Genomic DNA, 17,824 nt, shown 5'->3' with positions numbered 1-17,824 from the left:
GGAATGAGGCAAAATTATCAGGCACTTGGGAACTAGTGCAGAATCATTCTTGGTCCTCTGGCTCTGGTTGTGTAAAAGGAGAGAGGGAGGCAGAGCGCAGCCACTCTGCAAAGGGGTGGAGCTTTCTGCTTCAGTTCCCAGAGCATTCTCCATGCCTTTTTGACCAGCCCGCCTCAGTCTCCTTTGATAGCCTTTCCCCCAGAGATACTCCAGGCAGAACCAAAACTTGAAATTAGTGTTCTCATCAACTGGCCTGGCTCAGCTCTTAAAGTCAAGGTGTGCAAACTCAAATGCCAGTAGGATCCAGATAAGTAACACAGAGCGCTGGAGAAGCTGCTAGATGGCGCCTTCCCACACCATGAAAACCCAACCTGCCACTGCTTTTTCTAAATGCTAGACTGATGTAGAGGAGAGACATAGGGAAGGGAAGTGGGGGTGGCTGGAATCCCTTTTCTTCCTTTTAATGGGACATTTACCTGTTGGGGTTTCTTATACCAAGAAGCGGGGGTGTAGGGTGAGGGAAATGAAACCCCAGTACTCAGGCAGCAAAGGCTGATTCTCAGGGACCTGCGGGAAAGGGAATGGAGGGAAGCAGGGATTGCACGCATCACCTCCACCTTGACCTTGGAGTGTGAAGGGGGATGGGTCCTTTAGAAAAAGTTGAGTGGGCGGAAAGGTTGGTTAAAGAGGATTCTTTCCGGTTTCCCTAGATGAACCTGGGGAACGGGTGGCACCTTTCCACGCCCAGGCCCCCTGCGTGCGTGTTGACCCTACTGCCTCGGAGCACACCCAGGGGGTCGCTGGCCACCATGCTTCCGCACTCGGGAGCTCCTGGGAGCAGGAGGCCGGCGGGGTCATGCGGGGCCTGGGCTTGAGCACGTTCAGCGGGTCCCTCTCTGAGTCGTCCTCTACGCTCCGGGTGTGCCGCCGGCGCAGTGTTGGGGTGTTGAAGTGGATCAGCGGGACGAGGTTCCTCCGGGACAGGAATGGGAGTAGGGTGGCGGGTTCATGCCTGGCAGGAAGGCCCTCTTGGCCCGGCCCAAGCTGACCAGGAAGTGGTGCTGGGGGAAGTGGTAGATGTCATAGCCGTACTCCAGCAACTGGTGCCTGAACCTGCAGTTGTCCAGGTTGAAGTAATGCTGGAGGGGCGAGAGGGCAGTGGGTGAAGGCTGGCTGGGGGAGGACCTGACCCCAGGTCCCCAAGGGCTCAGCGCCTGTGTACCCTGCCCCCAAGGGCTCAGGAGCCTGTGTACCCTGTCCGAAGCTTGGGAGTGTTTTACCTGTTCAGCTTTCACTTGGCTCCTTTCTTGGAAAACAACGGATTCCACTAATGCACTCCAAGCTCTCCAAGCACTAAATATGGTTCCAGTCTTTAGACTAGAAAACCTGTGCTCTGGGTCTTTACAACTCAGTGCCTGAGACCTGGGCAGGCCTGGCACTTGGCTTGCTAGGGCTGGGCCCAGAGAGGAAGGGGACACTCCTTGTGCCTAGTTTCTGGAGGGAGGGCTAACAATCCCCGCCCCCAAAGTTTCCACCTTTTAGAGCTGTTCTGGCTGAAAGTTGGCTTGTGTTTGTCTCCTTGCCTGGAGAAAGGAGGAGATAGGATGTAGTGTTGGGTCAAACATGAATGAGGATACTGACAATGGAGAGAGAATGTCCTTGGGGGATTCGGGACATGAGCTTGTTAACATATGAATTGGCTTTAAATCCTCATTCTACTACTAACTAGTACTAGGTTTTATTGAGTTCCTATGAGGGCCTTTATATACTATTCCACTTAATCCTCAAACTCCACAAAGTATTTGTACAGATGAGGATGATCTATATGCCTGTATGGGCTCAGCTGGTGTTTATCCACTCTGACCAGATAGATGTTGGTCCTGGGACACAGCAGTGAACAAAATAAAGTCCTCACTCTCAAGAAATTCCTAGTGGGTATGCTGGTTGGTAACAGAATCCTAGGGTAAACAATCCTTCTCTTTGACCATCTCAAAATCCTCTGGACTACACAGCAAGCTTTACTTGGGAAACCCTGTGCTTACCAGTCTTAAGGACCAGAGGTCCCCACTAGGGCATAGGTAGTTAACTAAGAGATCTTTAATGGGAGCGAGCATCACAGATCATGTGGTCCATTCTACTTCACTTTTTCCAAGGGAAGAGACTGGAGAAGTGAGAGGACTTGCCCAAGGTCACAGTTGGTAACAGATTCCAGAAGACACCACTGGCCTTTCAACATTTTCTAACCTATGTTGCAGCATGAATTTACACAACCTGAGAATCTACAAATACATTCAGGGGGCCACACTAGATGCAAAAGTAGAAAATAGTAGGCAGAACAGACTGGAGGAAGCCTGGGCTGCAGAACCAGGCTGTAACCCCCACCCCATACAGCTGCACATTTGATACTTAGTCTGGATAAAGTACTAAGTGAAAACAGATCACCCAGGGACACTGCAAGTAGAGCCTTTAAACTAGAAAGTTCTATGCTCTGCCAAAGAAATAATTGCAAATGGTGACCAACATAAAAAGAAACTCACTGATCCAAAAATGTTGCCTCTGAAATCCATACAAAGGAATCTCCTACTCATCACACCTGAGATCACCACCAAGCCAGCATCCTCTGATCTGATCAGCAGGGCACCTGTGGAGGAAATCATTCAGGTCACAGACTCAAGTTTCCACCTCATGAAACCTCCTTGTGGGGAAGACTTCACATAACTCCCTTCCTGCTTGTTCCCCCTCATTTCCTGTGGCCCCTTTCCCTGCTCATTCACCTCCCACTTCATCCTCTTACCTGTATGGGGACCAATGGAGCTCACCACTTTCTTCTTTTTATTTTTTAATATATTTTTTTTTAGCTGTTGATGGACCTTTATTTTGTTCATGTATTTACATGTGCTGCTGAGAATGGAACCCAGTGCCTCTCATACGCCTGGCAAGTGCGCTACCGCTGAGCCCCAGCCCCAGTCCCTCACCACTTTCTTTTTTCCTGTGCCCCCCCACATTTCTCTCTCTCCACCTGAACTTTATTTCTCCCCTTGCCTGGCGAATACCTCTTAATGTCTGTGGTAGTGGACATGTCCTCCCAAGCTTTCTGCTTTTGTTATTTTTTATTTCTATGCTAAGATGTCTTTCAGGGATCTAGCTTGTTTAGAGAGTCTCACATTTCCTGTCAAAAAACAAACAAACAAAAAAACCCCAAACCTTTCCTTTTGCCTACCAGGGGATTTCTGTGTGCATCTCATTTGACTTCATTTGACAGCCCCCCCCCCCACCCCATGGTGGTGGTTAAGGGGGGTTGCCCAGCCAGGAATTAGAATCTGTTTTCTGCAAACACCCCCTGGAGAGGTTGTAAATGCCCATCATCTGTGCCTAGCAAGTGGTGGAGCCCCTGGGGGAGCCTTGGGGTGACTTGAAGTCCTGGGCTCCTCTCCTACCCTGTGAGGGCTCAATACAAAGACCTCTGGGGGGAGAGTGGCTGGAAAATGATTAGACTGAGCCTGATGTGGCCTGAAGTTGGAATGACGTGGGACACAGGGATGGAGGGTGGAAGCAAACCCAGAAGGAAGGGAACAGAAGAGAGCCAAGAAGAGCAGTTAATTTATTTGACTGAAGGTTAGCCTCCAGGGAAGATTCTGGAAAGTGTGGTGAAGTGTGGGAGGTACAGAAGATATTTAAATTCCTCCAAATTGGTGACTGTCTATGTGTCTCAAATGTATGGTCAATTTTGTGGTTAAACTCTGAGGAAAAACATAAGGAATATATACGAGGTAGTTTCCACCCTATGGCTTTTCAGTCCTATCGAGAAAAAATTACACTTACTAATGATTTTGGAGTAGTTGCAGTCTAAGTGTTTTTCACATTTAGAATTCTCAAAATAGCTGTTGTATTGCTGTTAATATTATTTTAGTAGTAGTAGAAGCATCCCAACTTAAATGATAAAGCAGGATTCATCACAAGTATGAGAAGACAAAAATGCAAAATACATGCTGTAGGTCCCGAAAACACCAAGTTTCAGTGCCCCTGGGGTGCAGGGAAGAGGCACTGAGCCCAGAGACTTGGATTCTGGTATCAATTCTACCACTTTAAGAACTTGTGGGCTCCGGTAACTTTGTTTTAGCCTGGGTTTCTTCAGCTGTGAAATGAACAAAAGTACAGCCGTCCTGCCCACATTGTAAATTATCACAAGGATTGAATGGGTTAATGGTTGCCAAGGGCCTTGACAGTGTTGGGAATCATGGTGCAGCTGACCTGCTGTTTGTGCCAAACCCACATCGTCATGCTGGTCTGATGCTTGGGGCCAGCACTGGACATGCTCCTGGTCCAGGGCCAGTCCCAGTAGAAAACAACCTGCAGCTACTGTGGGTTGGGGTGGAGTGGGGTGGGGTACACAGGCTTTTGAATCAAACCAATGTAAGCCAGTGTGAAAGTTTAGAAAATGTAATTTAGATGGATTTTCTCCCCTTAGTGTTTTTAGTAGGCATGTTTTCTCAGTCTCAACACATCCAAGGGAAATTTCAGCAGAAAGAAGCAAAAAAGCACTCTGGCCGTGGAAGTCATCTGCTCTCCCCGTTGGCACCTGACAGGCTTAAGGAACATTATTTCAACAATGGAAATGTCCCATGCCTATGACCTTGGAAGGACATGGGATTTGGGATCCAGATGTCCTCTAGGTTATTTACTACCTGTGTGGCCCTGAACCAGTTACATTCTTTAACTTTTGTTTTTCATGTCTGAAATGGAGGTGTTTAAACCACCTCTAGTCCTGCTGAGGATGTAATGAGATGAGTTTTCACCCATTTAAAGAGCTTTCTAAATGCAATTTAGAAAGTACTTGTTACTATTACTGTTTCATTTCAATTTCTGCTAAAAAGTAGAACATTATCTCTTTATTTCTACTTTCATAGCCAGTATGGGATAAATAAGATGGTAAATGTAAAGGGTTTTGAGCATCTCAAAAGATAAACTATGAAGAAGGCTTAAAGACCCTGAGTAGTTCAGCTTCAAGCACAGAAAAATTGGAGATTGGAGGAAGCAAAAATATTAGAATGGAGGAATTGATATTAACTAAGTGTGGGCAGGGGGTACAGCTCAGTGGTTGAACTCTTGCTTAGTATACGTGAGATCCCCAACACCTCAGGAAGAATAAAAAAGAATGGGATATTAATTAATAGTAATGAGTGTCTATTTCCTGTTGTTTCTACAGAGTTAGGTTAATGGAGAATAGGAGGGTGGACTTGTTCACAGTGGAACAAGTGTGTAGGTACTGAGGCTCCTGACTTCAGCTCAGTGAACCCCAGGGGCTCTGGTAGAATCTCATAGATAATTTCATTTTATTAAGATCAGTGACCCCAAGAGGGGTTGAACACTCAACCCTTAATCAGTGATCTACTAAAACATAATAGTAAGAGGAATCAGATTTCACTGGAAATGTATAATTATTTGAGAAGGGAAAATAACATTTTTTTCCATCAGTGGGAAGAGCACTGTTTTATGTTTATCAATGATGTCATCCAAAATCTTTTACCAGACTTATTGACATGCATTAGTGTTTCTTCTTTCCTTTCTTGATAACTTAATCTTAATGCACACTTTTTTCCCTTTTTTAAAAATACACCTGATAACTGATGGAACATCACCAAAGCTTATATAAATTAGGGAAAGTAGGTGCCTCTCCTGTAGCCCTGACTCTGAGTCACCCACCCCAAGCTAGTGTGTTCATCTTCCCCCCAAAAAAACAATACTTGGATGGCTTGTATGTCAGACAAAACAAACCTAAACACAATTGTGTGTGTATGTGTGTGTGCACGCACACACACACACAAATCTGAAGTTTATTCAGTCCATTTTGCTTCTTAGTCATTTTAATGCACCTAGTGTTGAGTGCATTCTCCAATGTAACTGGTTCAGGGCCACACAGGTAGTAAATAACCTAGAGGACATCTGAATCGCAAATCCCATGCCCTTCCAAGGTCATAGGCATGAGACACCTCCATTGTTGAAATAGAGATTTGATTGATTTTTTATTTCTTCTGCTTGAACTACATTGGATCATCTTGATTTTTCTGAATTCTTAGAGTAATTTTAACATGTTCTCCAAAAATAGAACACCCTTCTTTATACCCATCTCCCTTCTAATTCCTTTGTCTCTTACCTAGGCACACAGCAAAGGACGGTCATTTGAATCACAGCTACTTGACAGACTATTGTGGACTGTTATCCAACTTTCATCAAACCCAATCTTTAAAAACATTCTAGTTGTCTCATGTTGTCAATGAGTTTGCAGATATCTCAATTTGTTACTGATTAGACACCTTTCAGCTCCACTGACCAGAACTGAGTACCTATATGGGGCACCACTGAAGTACCTCATAAATCTGTTGGATGGATACATGGATGGATGGATGCATGGATGGACAGATGAGTGGACAAATAGATTGTATACCTGGTCAGACTCATCAAGACAATGTATCTGGGCAATCTGCCTTTAATACATTTCTTCTTAATAATTTTACCAAAATCCAAATACCAGAAGCTCAGAGTTGGAAAGAACCTCTGAATTCATCTATTCCAATCCTTGGAATGATACAGGAATCTTCATAACATCCCTAGTTAGACCTGTTCAAAGTTCATGAGCTAAAACTTAGTGTCTATTGATCATCTATCTGGCTTCTTCTCCTTTTAGATACCTTGCCTGTCTTTCTGTACATTTTTTTTTTAAATCATGGGACAAGGCAAAGTACAAGTGGTTTCTATTATGGGAAGAGTATTTTAGTCAAGACAAATTATTAAATTATTCATGTTGAAAGAAATTAGTAAATACTAATTAGGGAGGTGAGCATACCTTTCTTTCTTTCTTTCTTTCTTTCTTTCTTTCTTTCTTTCTTTCTTTCTTTCTTTCTTTCTTTCTTTCTTTCTTTGGTACCGAGGATTTAGCCCTGGGGTGCTTACTTAACCTCTGAGCCACATCCCCAACCCTTTCTTTTTAATATTTTATTTGGAGACAGGGTCTTGCTGAGTTGCTTAGGGCCTGGCTAAATTGCTGAGGCTGGCTTTGAACTTAAGATCCTCCTGTCTCAGCCTCTGGAGCCACCAGGCATGTGCCACAATACCACCTTGCCCCCGCCCCTAAGGTTTTACAAAAAGCCTACAGATACCATTAAGGGGTTCAAGGCAAAGAGGTTACCAGGCTGGGTTAGCCCTCTGGTCTACCCCAAGGCTTCCCCCGCAGGTAGACAAAGGAGAGTTCCCCCATTTCCCAACTTCCCAGTCTGAAGCCCCTACTCACTGTAGATGGTCTGATGGGGTGTGCCATCCACTTGGCCATCCCTGTGGATCTGCAGGTGGTAGCTGTTCCTGGCCGTGGCAGTGTACAGGTGAGTCAGGCCACCCCAGTTGGAGGCCAACAGTGGAGAGGTGTTGGGATAGGCTCTGTGATGCCTGTGCTGCAGACACCGCACAGAACCCAGACCTGAGGAGGGTCCCCAACATCACTGTTTTCTGAATGGCTAGTACTGAGTTTGAAACCTGATACTCCCTACTTGACTCCCCAGGCCTAGCCCTGTCTTCTCTATTCTGGCAAATAGCAGAGTGAGGATCCTAGTTGGATTCCCTCACTTCCCCCTTCAGACTTTTAAAGGGTAGCAGCCTGACATCAAACAGGAAAAACTCCACTGTCCACATCCTCTGTGTTGTAATCAGCTATTCAAAGAAAGTACAGAGACTTCTGAGGCTCATGGAAGGCATGTCAGTTACACACACCACACACACACACACACACACACACACACACACACGTACACACACCCCTCAATTTCAGACCAGTGCTCCCAAAAGTGAGTGATGTGTGTGCAAAAGTTATCTATGACACTGGGTCATCTGATGACCTGTCCCACTTCCACCAGGAAATGTGAAGGCAGCCAGCGGTCCCAAAAAATCCAGCTCCAGTCATGTAGTATCCCGCCTCCTCGGCTGGTCATCTCTCACCCAGTCTACTCATTTTGGTTTCCTCAGTCCTTTTAACTCCAATTGCCATGTATGTACCTGGTGCTTTCTGTGTGTGCAGCATCAGGTGGATGTCTTTATCGATATAGAGATATGTGACACCATCAGGCAAGTGGCATCCGCTGAGACTCCCATCTCAGGAAAGATATTCGAGCTGGGACCGGAGACACAAAACCCAAAGTTGCCATTTGGAAAGATTTCAAAGTGGGCAAAGGAAAACAAGGCTTTAGGTCACCGAAAATACCAAGGTCCAATTTCTCAGTTTCCCTAGTTGGGAGATTTAGGGCAACTGAACTGGTAATCTTGGTCTCTCCAATAGGCAGGAGATGAAATCAGAGGCTTATGGGGATTAGCAGGGCTGCTGGCTGAGCAGAGGTGGGCAGAGTGCTGGAAGCACCCTCAGCAGAGTGTTCACACGGGGTGTCTACCTCTATGACTGGTGCCTTCTTGCAGAGGATGATCCCAGGAATGTCCTGTGGAACCACGCATCTGACACAGGGTTGTGGCCGTGGGGTGGTGGTGGTGGTCTTAGCACATACAGTCCAACGAGAGGCAACCAACTACACACTGGAATTAGTACACAGAAACCAAGCCCCATCACGGAGCTGCTCACTGTCCCATTCCCTTCCAGAGTTTACAGAAAAACATGCCCCAGGAAGACTGCCATTCTTTCAGTTTCTCATTTTACTGAGCATATACTACAGATAAGAATAAAGCATAAAGCTAGACATTGTTGTTAATTAAAAGAGAATGAGATATGATCCTGTCTCAATCTAATGGAGGAGGCAGATAAAATTAAGTAACTATCATACAAAGCATGCACCATCAGACAGACTTGGGCAAGCAGAAATGGCCTTTGTAACCCCACAGGGGTACAGGTTTTTATAGTTTACAAAGTATTTTCAAATCAGCTAGCTCATTTTAACTTTACTGCAAACTATGAGAGAGGTACTTCAGGATTGTTACTATTTTAATGTTATTTGTGAAGAGATGAAGATGTCAGTTGAGCAAATAACTGGTAGAGGAAGGACAGGATCTTTTGATTCCCTGTGCTGCTTCTCTAGTAAGAATCACAGGGGAAGCAAATGCTCGAGAACTTATCCTTCCACTTCCTATTTTAATGCTTGCAGTAATTAACTTAATCTTTAGAATAACCCTTTAAGGAGGTACTGTTATTCCCTTTATAGAGATGAGGAAACTGGAGCACATGGCTTAAGTAACTTGCACAAATACACAACTGATTCATGGAAGAGGATGGATCTGAATCCAGGTCTGACTTAGCTCTGCTTAGCTCTTTGCAAGATGTGCAAGCCCACCCAGTATGTTACAGCCAGAGCTATGACACTTGGCAAGTACAAGTAGCAATGAGACAGAGTGCTTTTCTCTAGTAAATCAACATTTTTTACCCAGGGTATGTCTCTAGCATATACGTGCTTGTCTCTAGGGTTTAAATGGAAGATGGATAACATTTAAGTGCTTATGTCTAAAACAGACTTCCTTCATAGAAGTCACAGAATGGTTTATAAATACAGCATCATAGTTTAGCTAAATTAAGAAACAGCTAGCTTTCAGAATTGAAATGCACATCATTCAGAAATATTTGCCAATTGATAACCCTGCATTTAATCTTCCTGATGCAAATGGTAGAGGGATGGGAAGTACCTGTAAAGCAATCAGCAGCTACTGAGAAACTTCTCTGAGAGACGGGAGAGAGAGAATTATAGGAATAAAAAGTAGACCAAATTTATCTTCTGAGTTTGACAATATGGTTAAGCTGAGAAAAACTTTGCTCATGGCCATGTTCTATGTAAGAGCTAAATTACTAGGACGTGTAAGAAATACCACGGGCATTCACAAGGGAGAGATTTGGGGTGTGAGTGCTGGACTCAAGGTGCTTTGGGGAAGGAGAGAGTGAGCTTTGTACAAGGGGCAGGGTGTTGACCAGCACCCAAGGCACAGAGGGGAGGATGTGCAGGTGTCCAGAAAGGAGTTCCTGGGGTGACTGTGGATGGGGGACATGTCCCTGACCAGTTGAACTCCTGCTATTAGGAAAGAGAATTGTGCCATCACTATACTTCCAAAGACTTTCCTCCAAGGAAAAGCTATGAATTCATAGCAGCTGGTTGTGAAGGCAGAATGTGGCCTGGGGAGTGGGTTTATTTCCTGGGAGTAGGTTTATTTCTAAGGGGTCTGGGGAGGGAGGGGGGTGATGAGACAGTCCCCACTTGGAGAGAGTAAAGGGAAATGCAAGACTGTCTGAATAATTCTTTGCATTTGTAATATAGAACAGTTGAGAGCAAAGATGAGAGTTACCCAGTTGAATGCAGAAAGGCAGAACTTCCACCTCCCTGGTTGAAACTCCCTACCAAAGGGCTCCAGACCTGGTTTCCCATTAGAATCACTCATGGAACTTTAAAACCCCAAACATCCCAGGGCTGATCTTAAATCTACAGGGGTGAAGGACAGTTATTTGTGCCTTTCCTTGCAGAGCCACCTGGGAGTGTCTGATATTTAAGTACTTATCAGTGAACAGGCTCTGAGTCTCAACCACACACTGGAATTAGTACACAGAAACCAAGGCCCCGTCACTGGGCTGCTCACTGTCCCATTCCCTTCCAGAGTTTCCAGCCTGCATGTAGATTAAGATGGGCCTTTCTAGGGAATCTGAGTAGTGCATGCCCGGTTGGTCAGTGCTCTGTGCCCACAAACAGTCTTTAACTGGAGCCTGTGTGGTTTCTGAAGCTCCAGAGTATGAGAGGAAAGACACCGGTGTGACGGTGTCTTTCAAGGAAAGACGGGTTCCTTGTCTCTGAATCTAGAGGCCCCCTTGGCCATGGTTCAGGATCTGGGAACTACTGCGACCTTAGGAGCCCAAAGTGAAACAGATGGCAGATGTGAACAGGAAGCTCATGGAGGAGGCTGCTGATTTGCACTTCCTGATGTCCCCACCCTCAGTTCCCAGTGACTGCCAGATGCAACAGAAAGGCTGGTCCGAAGGCAGGTGTGCACACAGGCTTATCCGCCTGCCTTGGGAGCCCCTGCTCTGACCTCAGGAGAGTCCCCCTGTCCAGGCCCTGCACTTCCACTCAGAGGACCCAGCTCTAAAGATGAATTGGGGATGGTAGGGATCTCTAATCCTTCAAGTTCACCCATTTCCTTCATCTCCTGTCTTCTTTTTCTCAGAATCCACTCTGAGAAGGTATTGAGGAATATTATCTCTACCAGATCATATTTTCTCAATGAAAAGACTTAACAACAATTTACAAAAAGTAACATTGGCTTGACCATCATTAGCTATGGTGAAAAATATTGAGGAATCAAGATGAAAGAAGACCTGGGAGGTAGGAGGGGAGGTGGTCTAGTGTGGCTCAAAGTCTTCCCTTGATACTCTGTCTAAAGACCTTGTCACCAATGGGAGACCTTGTCAGACTTCTGTGCCCTGTGTCTCTCCTTCTCATGATCTATCTCCATCAGGTTAGAAAGGGTTCACTGGTACCTCACTGTCACAGGGTGACCTCGCCAAGTCCCTGCATGCAGACAGATGTTTATCTAAAGGCAAATGGTTGTTCCTTGTTTTCTGAAGTTCTCTGGGGAGATGCTGCAACCTTCCAGAAAATGTCATTCTTATGTGTCTTGTCATCCTGTCAGTTAAAACATGCTTTGGGGGGTGTGGGTGTAGCTTAGTGATAGATCCAGTGAGGCCCTGGATTCCTTTTTCAGTGAGGTAACAAATAAAAACAAAACAAAAATACACTTATTTATATCCAAGCAGATTCTCTTGCTTTAATATACTACCTATTCAATGAACACATCACTATTTAGCCAAAGCCTATTACATGGTAATACCTTGTAGAAAATCTTCAGGGAAGCATAAGAGTGAAAAGTTCAGCCGTGATCTTCAGGCAACCTGCAGTTTACTGAACAGAATGAATTTTGCATTTGCCCAGCACTTTACACCTACAATAAATGCTCACAACATCTGTGTCAGTTGGTGCTCAAAACAGCCCTGTGAGATATGCTGGAAGGTGTTTGGGGTGACTTTCCCAAGAGAATCCTGGATCCTGATATACACATTCTGTGTTGTCAGGATTTAAAGGAAAATAAGAAAGGAAAAATAAAAAAAGGAAAAAAAAACACATTATTTTCAGTCTGTTGGTTTAAAAAATTAATCAATGAAGAAAATATGAAATAGAAGGTGAATATCTCCTATATAGGCTCTACCCTGTGGAGGTAAGATGTTACCAAAGGTAAAATAATATTTGTAGCTTGGGGGATAATTATACACACACATATAATTCATATATATATATATATATATATATATATATATATATATTCATGTAATAGATAGATGTTCTTTTAAAAAGTCAACATTGAGGGCATACTATTTAGCATAAGCACATTCTGTCCATGCCAAAGTCTATTTGACTATCTTTCCAGGTCAGTATGTATGTCTCTCCCTCTTTTTTTTTTTTTTTTTTGAATCAGGATAATATACATGACAGCAGAATGCATTACAATTCTTATTACACATATAGAGCACAATTTTCATATCTTTGTATATAGAGTATGTTCATGCCAATTCATGCCTTTATACATGTACTTTGTGGGTTTTTTGCATTACAATTCTTATTACACATATGTACCATAATTTTTCACATCTCTGCTTATATATAAAGTATGTTGATACCCAATTTGAGTCTTCATACATGTACTTTGGATAATGATGTCCATCACATTCCACCATCCTTGCTAATCCCCTGCCCCTCCCTTTCCTTCTCATCCCTCTTCCCTATCTAGAATTCATCTTAAGAATTCCATTCTACTCCATAAGAGGGTCAGCTTTTCTTAAAGCCTCATTTCCTCCCTTCCAAGCTCTGCCCCAGAGATTTGAGGGTGATTCTCAAGGCCACAGGACTTTATAAGATACATGCATGACTACACACATGTCCACATATTCAAATTTACGTATACACATACCTGAATACATGCACAGTAATGGCCCTGCAGGGGTGGCCCTGGTGGCTGGGGTCACCACCGTTCTCTGCTACTTCAAGAACTTACCATCTCTTACTCAAGAACCAATATGTCTCATGGAGTCAATCTCCCTCACTTCCCTTCTTTCCTATTGGTATGTTCCAGCTTCTCCTCCCCAAGACAAATTTTTCCATTTGTTTTCATCATAGCAGCCTTTCCAAAATAAGGGCCCGAGAGAGGAAGGTCTGCTTCTAAGACATCCTGGGCAAGGGAGCCAAGAACTCAAGTGAAGTGGGAGATTGGGCCCCCAAACGGGTTCAAAACCATAAAATGTTAAGGTGCTCCTCCACGATCCTCCACAGTGAATGATTTTCACTCCCGCCTTTCCTGCCATTGAATCCCCAAGCTTCCAGTGATTGCTAGGGACCTCATGTGTGAATTTATATTGACACTGACAGTTGATGAGAAGGGCAGGCATCTGAGTGCTAAGTACTTAACTTGAAAATAAGCTTTAATTTTCCAAATGCATAACATTAAATTTTTGCTACCTATATAGTTAAGAGCATAAAGATTTTTATAAGAATGCCAAATGTTTGAGAAAGTGTAAACTGAGTGCTTGTTTATTTAGGAGTTTAGGGTTTAAAACAGCTGGAGTGAGTATGAGAATTTTTTTTTGAGACAGAGCCTCCCTAAATTGCTGAGACTGGCTTTGAACTTGCAATCCTCCTGTCTCAGTCTCCCGAGCTGCTAGGATGACAGATGTGCACCACTGTACCTTGGCTGAGATTAAGAATTCTAAAGAACCTTTCAAGAGAGATCTGATAGAGGATGACTGGGGGGAAAAATACCAATGGAGAAAGAAGCCTTGAAAGGCTTGCAGGATTTATCAGCACCAGATGCAGGTGACAGATATCACCCAGGAGTACATAATGTCAGCCAATGCCAGTGATACAGCCAAGAGCTCTGCAAATGCTTTTCACAATGAACATGACTCTGCAAGACGTTAGGGGCTGGAGCTGGATGTATGTGCCTGACATCCCTTCATGCTGTCATTTGTGACATATGCTTGGCCCACTGCACAATGAGGAGAAGATTGCAGAGAGGGCACATAAAATACAACTGCAGCACACAAGATTTTCTAGAGCAGTGACACTATTCTGGATCCATGGTGTTATGCATTAGTCAAACACCAAGAAATGTACAAAACGAGAGTGGAGTCCTAATTTGAACTGTAGAGGTGCTCTAATAACAATATGTCAATAGTGTTCTTCAGTTATGACAAATGCTCCACGCTAGTGTATGATGTTAATAACAGGAGAAACTGTGTGTGAGGTGGGGAGAGGGGAGAATCTCTAAGGTTCCTCCAGGGGCTTTTGTCTGGATGTGGAGTGCTCGCTGGTCTTGCAGCCCCTCCAATTGTTTGCTTTCTCACCTGTTTTGCTTGATCATCAAATGCTGCTGGTGACTGGAAGAGTTTAAATTTCCTAAGAGACTTGTTTCTCTCCCATGTCTTGCTTAAAATGTCTGTCCCAGGTGAGGGATAAATGGAAGGAAGGCAGGTTTCTTTAATCTAATATTTAATATAATTATTATATTACATACTTTTTAAAGTCACTATAATATCAGTCTCAACCCAATAAATTTCCTCAAGTGTAAATCTAAAACACAGATAGACTCTCACAGGACATTTCAGAATGAAATGCGAGTGAGTTCTGTAACTTTGCAGAATCCATTGTATTGCTAAAGCTTCTGGTTCCATAACCAGAAGCTTGTTTTGCCTGGACAAGAAGAGGACTCTCATATGCCTTCTACTGGGGACACTAGCAAGATCACAGAGGAGCTTGAGAGTGAAGGGTGAAGGATCACTTGCAACTGATCAGTAGTTCAGTTCCTTTCCTCCCCTCTCAGCTCCTCCCCTTCCTTTCCTTTCCTCAATTCCTTTCCTCCCCTCTCAGCTCCTTCCCTTCTCCCCTCTCCTGCTCACAGCCTCCTCCTTACTGAAATCCCTCTCCAGCCTCTGCAGCTTATGGGAGATGAAATGATGTGTATCCCTAGGCAGGGGAGACCCAGCCACATGAAAGTCTTCACAAAAGATTCTCTTTGGGTGATAAGAACAGGGTTATGTTTGTTCCACTCAGTGAAAAGCCAAGATGTAGGTGAGACTTAGTGGAGTCTCAATCTAAGGAGGCTGGTACAATTTTATTATCTCCATTTTGCATCACGTCTCACATTTACAAAGAACTTTCTAGCTGCATGCTCTTTGTAAAACATCCTCAGATGCAGTCTCTTCTTGTTTTTTCTCCAGAACCCACAACATATTAAGGATCCTCATCTTTCCTATGAAGATACTGAGGAGCAATTTGTGACTTGACCAAGGTCACATACCTAGTGTGATACTTGTCTTCTTTCTCTGTATTCAAGCTCTATCAAGGACACCTGGTCTGTGAATGTCCCTGTTTCAACATTGTATCTTCAGTGCTGAAGCCACCAGGCTGGGCACCTGGTGTGCAGAGGGCCATGATAGCGGGGAGGCAGGGGATTCGCAGCCCTGGGAGCAGCGGTCCTCAGGTAAGCTCTGAATGTGTCTTCCTTAGGTGGAGGAAGAAGGAGCAGTGGTTGGAGCCCTGAGTTACTGTACCTGCAGTCTCTGTGGACTGCTCCTACCCCTCTTCTCCCATTGTGTTCTTTTGTCTGAGAGATCAATCATGCTTCCAAAGCTGAGATTCTGCCCAAGGAAGGAACAATAGAAACTGGACCAAGAGGAACCTTGTGTGCACGCACGTGTGTGTGTGTGTGTGTGTGTGTGTGTGTGTGTGTGTGTCCCCACACAGGCTGCCCAATCTGATTGGCACTCTAAGGCTGCCCAACAGGACCCATCCCACCCTCTCAGGATGCCTGGGGCTTGTCACACAGCCCACATCGGGGAACAGACATCCTGGTTCCCACTCACCTCCCTGGAGCCTGTGACCTGGGCTAGCTTACGGTGTTTGGGACGCTGCACATCCGGACTCATGTTATCTCAGGATCCTGGGACTCCTTGGCTCCCTGTCCTGCCTCCTCCCCTCTCTGTGGACACGTAGCCACCACACACTTCTTGGAGGGCTATTTCTAGCTGAGGGGCCGGTAATTCAGCCCCAGCCTGTCAGCTCAGGCTGTCTGTGTGCCGCAGCTGGGACGGGCGACCTGACACATTGTGGGTTCAGCAGAGTGCAGGATGTTGGGGCTTCCGGGGGCAGGCACGCCCTCAGCCTGCTGGAGGTCAGGGTTGCTGAGATGTGGGGGTGGGGAACAGACAGGATGCTCCTGCTGCATGGGAAGAGCTGGTGGCCACCAGGAGACAGAGCTTAGCCTCCTGGCACCCAGCGGTGCTCTGTGCTCTGCCCACCGCAGCCCTTCCCTGGGGAGCACCTTTTTTCTCTTTAGCAGGCTGAGAGTTAACATAGCCTTGTGGGCTCTGGGTCAAGCTGTTCCTCACAGCACACAGGCCATCTTTGTCAAGTTACATCACCTCTCTGAGCCTCAGTTTCCTTATCTGAAAAATGGAGATAATAAAATTGTACCAGCCTCCTTAGATTGTGGGGAGAGTTTAATAATCTGCCATAGAATACTTAATCTCATGTGAAGAAGTCACATAGACTAGCTGCTTGGTATAGAATAGATTTTATTACTGTTGTTGCTGTTGTCTCTTTTCTTCACCCTCCTATCATGAATTCCTTGCAGGTGACTTTCATGGTTATTGCTATTCCAGAGTTATCTCTGATGCCTGATCCATTTTAGGTGCCTAGAAAGTATTCAGTAAATGAAAGAATGAATTCTTCCCTTAGTCTGATCTGATGGAAAGAACACTGAACTCAGCAATAAAACAAAAATATCATAGATAAAAGTGAAATTATGTAATATGCATATGGAAAATGGATGGCACTTGAGACCATTATATTAAATGAAATAAGCCAAACTCAGAAGGTCAAGCGTCATATGTTTTCTCTCACATGTGGAAGCTAGAGAGGAAAATGGAAAAGAAAGGTGGGGGCAGGGATCTCATGAAAACCAGAGGGAGATCAATAGAATAGAGGAAAGGGACTGTAGGGGTGGGGGTGAAGGAGGTGTTGGAGGGGGGACATGCCTGGGGAGTGATGTTGGCCAAATCATACTGCTGTATTGTGTGCATGTACAAAGATGTAACAAAAAATCCACAATTATGTACAATTTTGATGCTCCAATAAAAAAATGTAGAAAACAAAAACAAAGCCCTGGGTTCAAATCCCAATGGTGCCACGTGGCTGGTGTTGTGGAATGGCCAAGTAAACTTGAACTCGTGTTCTCAGTGTTCTGCACTGGCCTGTCTGTCAAGTAAGGACAGTCCCTGCTGCCCAGTCTTCTTTGAAGGCTCATGAGGACAAATGAGCATAGTGTGACACTGCTATGGAAACAGGAGCTGTACAGTTCAAGATGAATTTTTTTCTTTTCTGTCTTGGGGTACTGGGGATAGAACCCAGCATCTTACACATGCCAGGTGAGCCCTCGACACTGAGCTACATCCCCAGGCTTTTTTTTTTTTTTTTTTTTTTTTTTAGTTTTGATACAAAGTCATGCTAAGTTGCCCAGGCTGGCCTCAAATGTGTAATCCTCCTGCCCCCGCCTCTCAAAGAGCTGGGGTAACAGGTGTGCCAGCATGCCCAGTGACAGATTATTCTTTACATCCAATTCTTTCACATTTCACAATTCCCACTCCAGGAAACATGTCTGTTCTGTTCAACCTCTGTTCACATTACTGTGTTCAGGGCTCCGTGCAGCTTCCTGAACAGAGTGTTGGTAGCACACGTGTTTTCTTTAGATGTATCCC

At 44.7% G+C, this 17,824-nt stretch overlaps 1 pseudogene; it reads right to left on the bottom strand.

Annotated features, from left to right (window-relative positions):
• Nucleotides 1–706: 706 nt before the first annotated feature.
• Nucleotides 707–15,994, bottom strand: LOC101972458 (fibroblast growth factor 23-like; annotated as a pseudogene).
• Nucleotides 15,995–17,824: the final 1,830 nt, after the last annotated feature.

The sequence above is a fragment of the Ictidomys tridecemlineatus genome, chromosome 6 (assembly GCF_052094955.1).
Source record: "Ictidomys tridecemlineatus isolate mIctTri1 chromosome 6, mIctTri1.hap1, whole genome shotgun sequence".
In the NCBI taxonomy this organism is placed as follows: domain Eukaryota; kingdom Metazoa; phylum Chordata; class Mammalia; order Rodentia; family Sciuridae; genus Ictidomys; species Ictidomys tridecemlineatus.
This window is presented reverse-complemented; position numbering and strand designations above follow the sequence as displayed.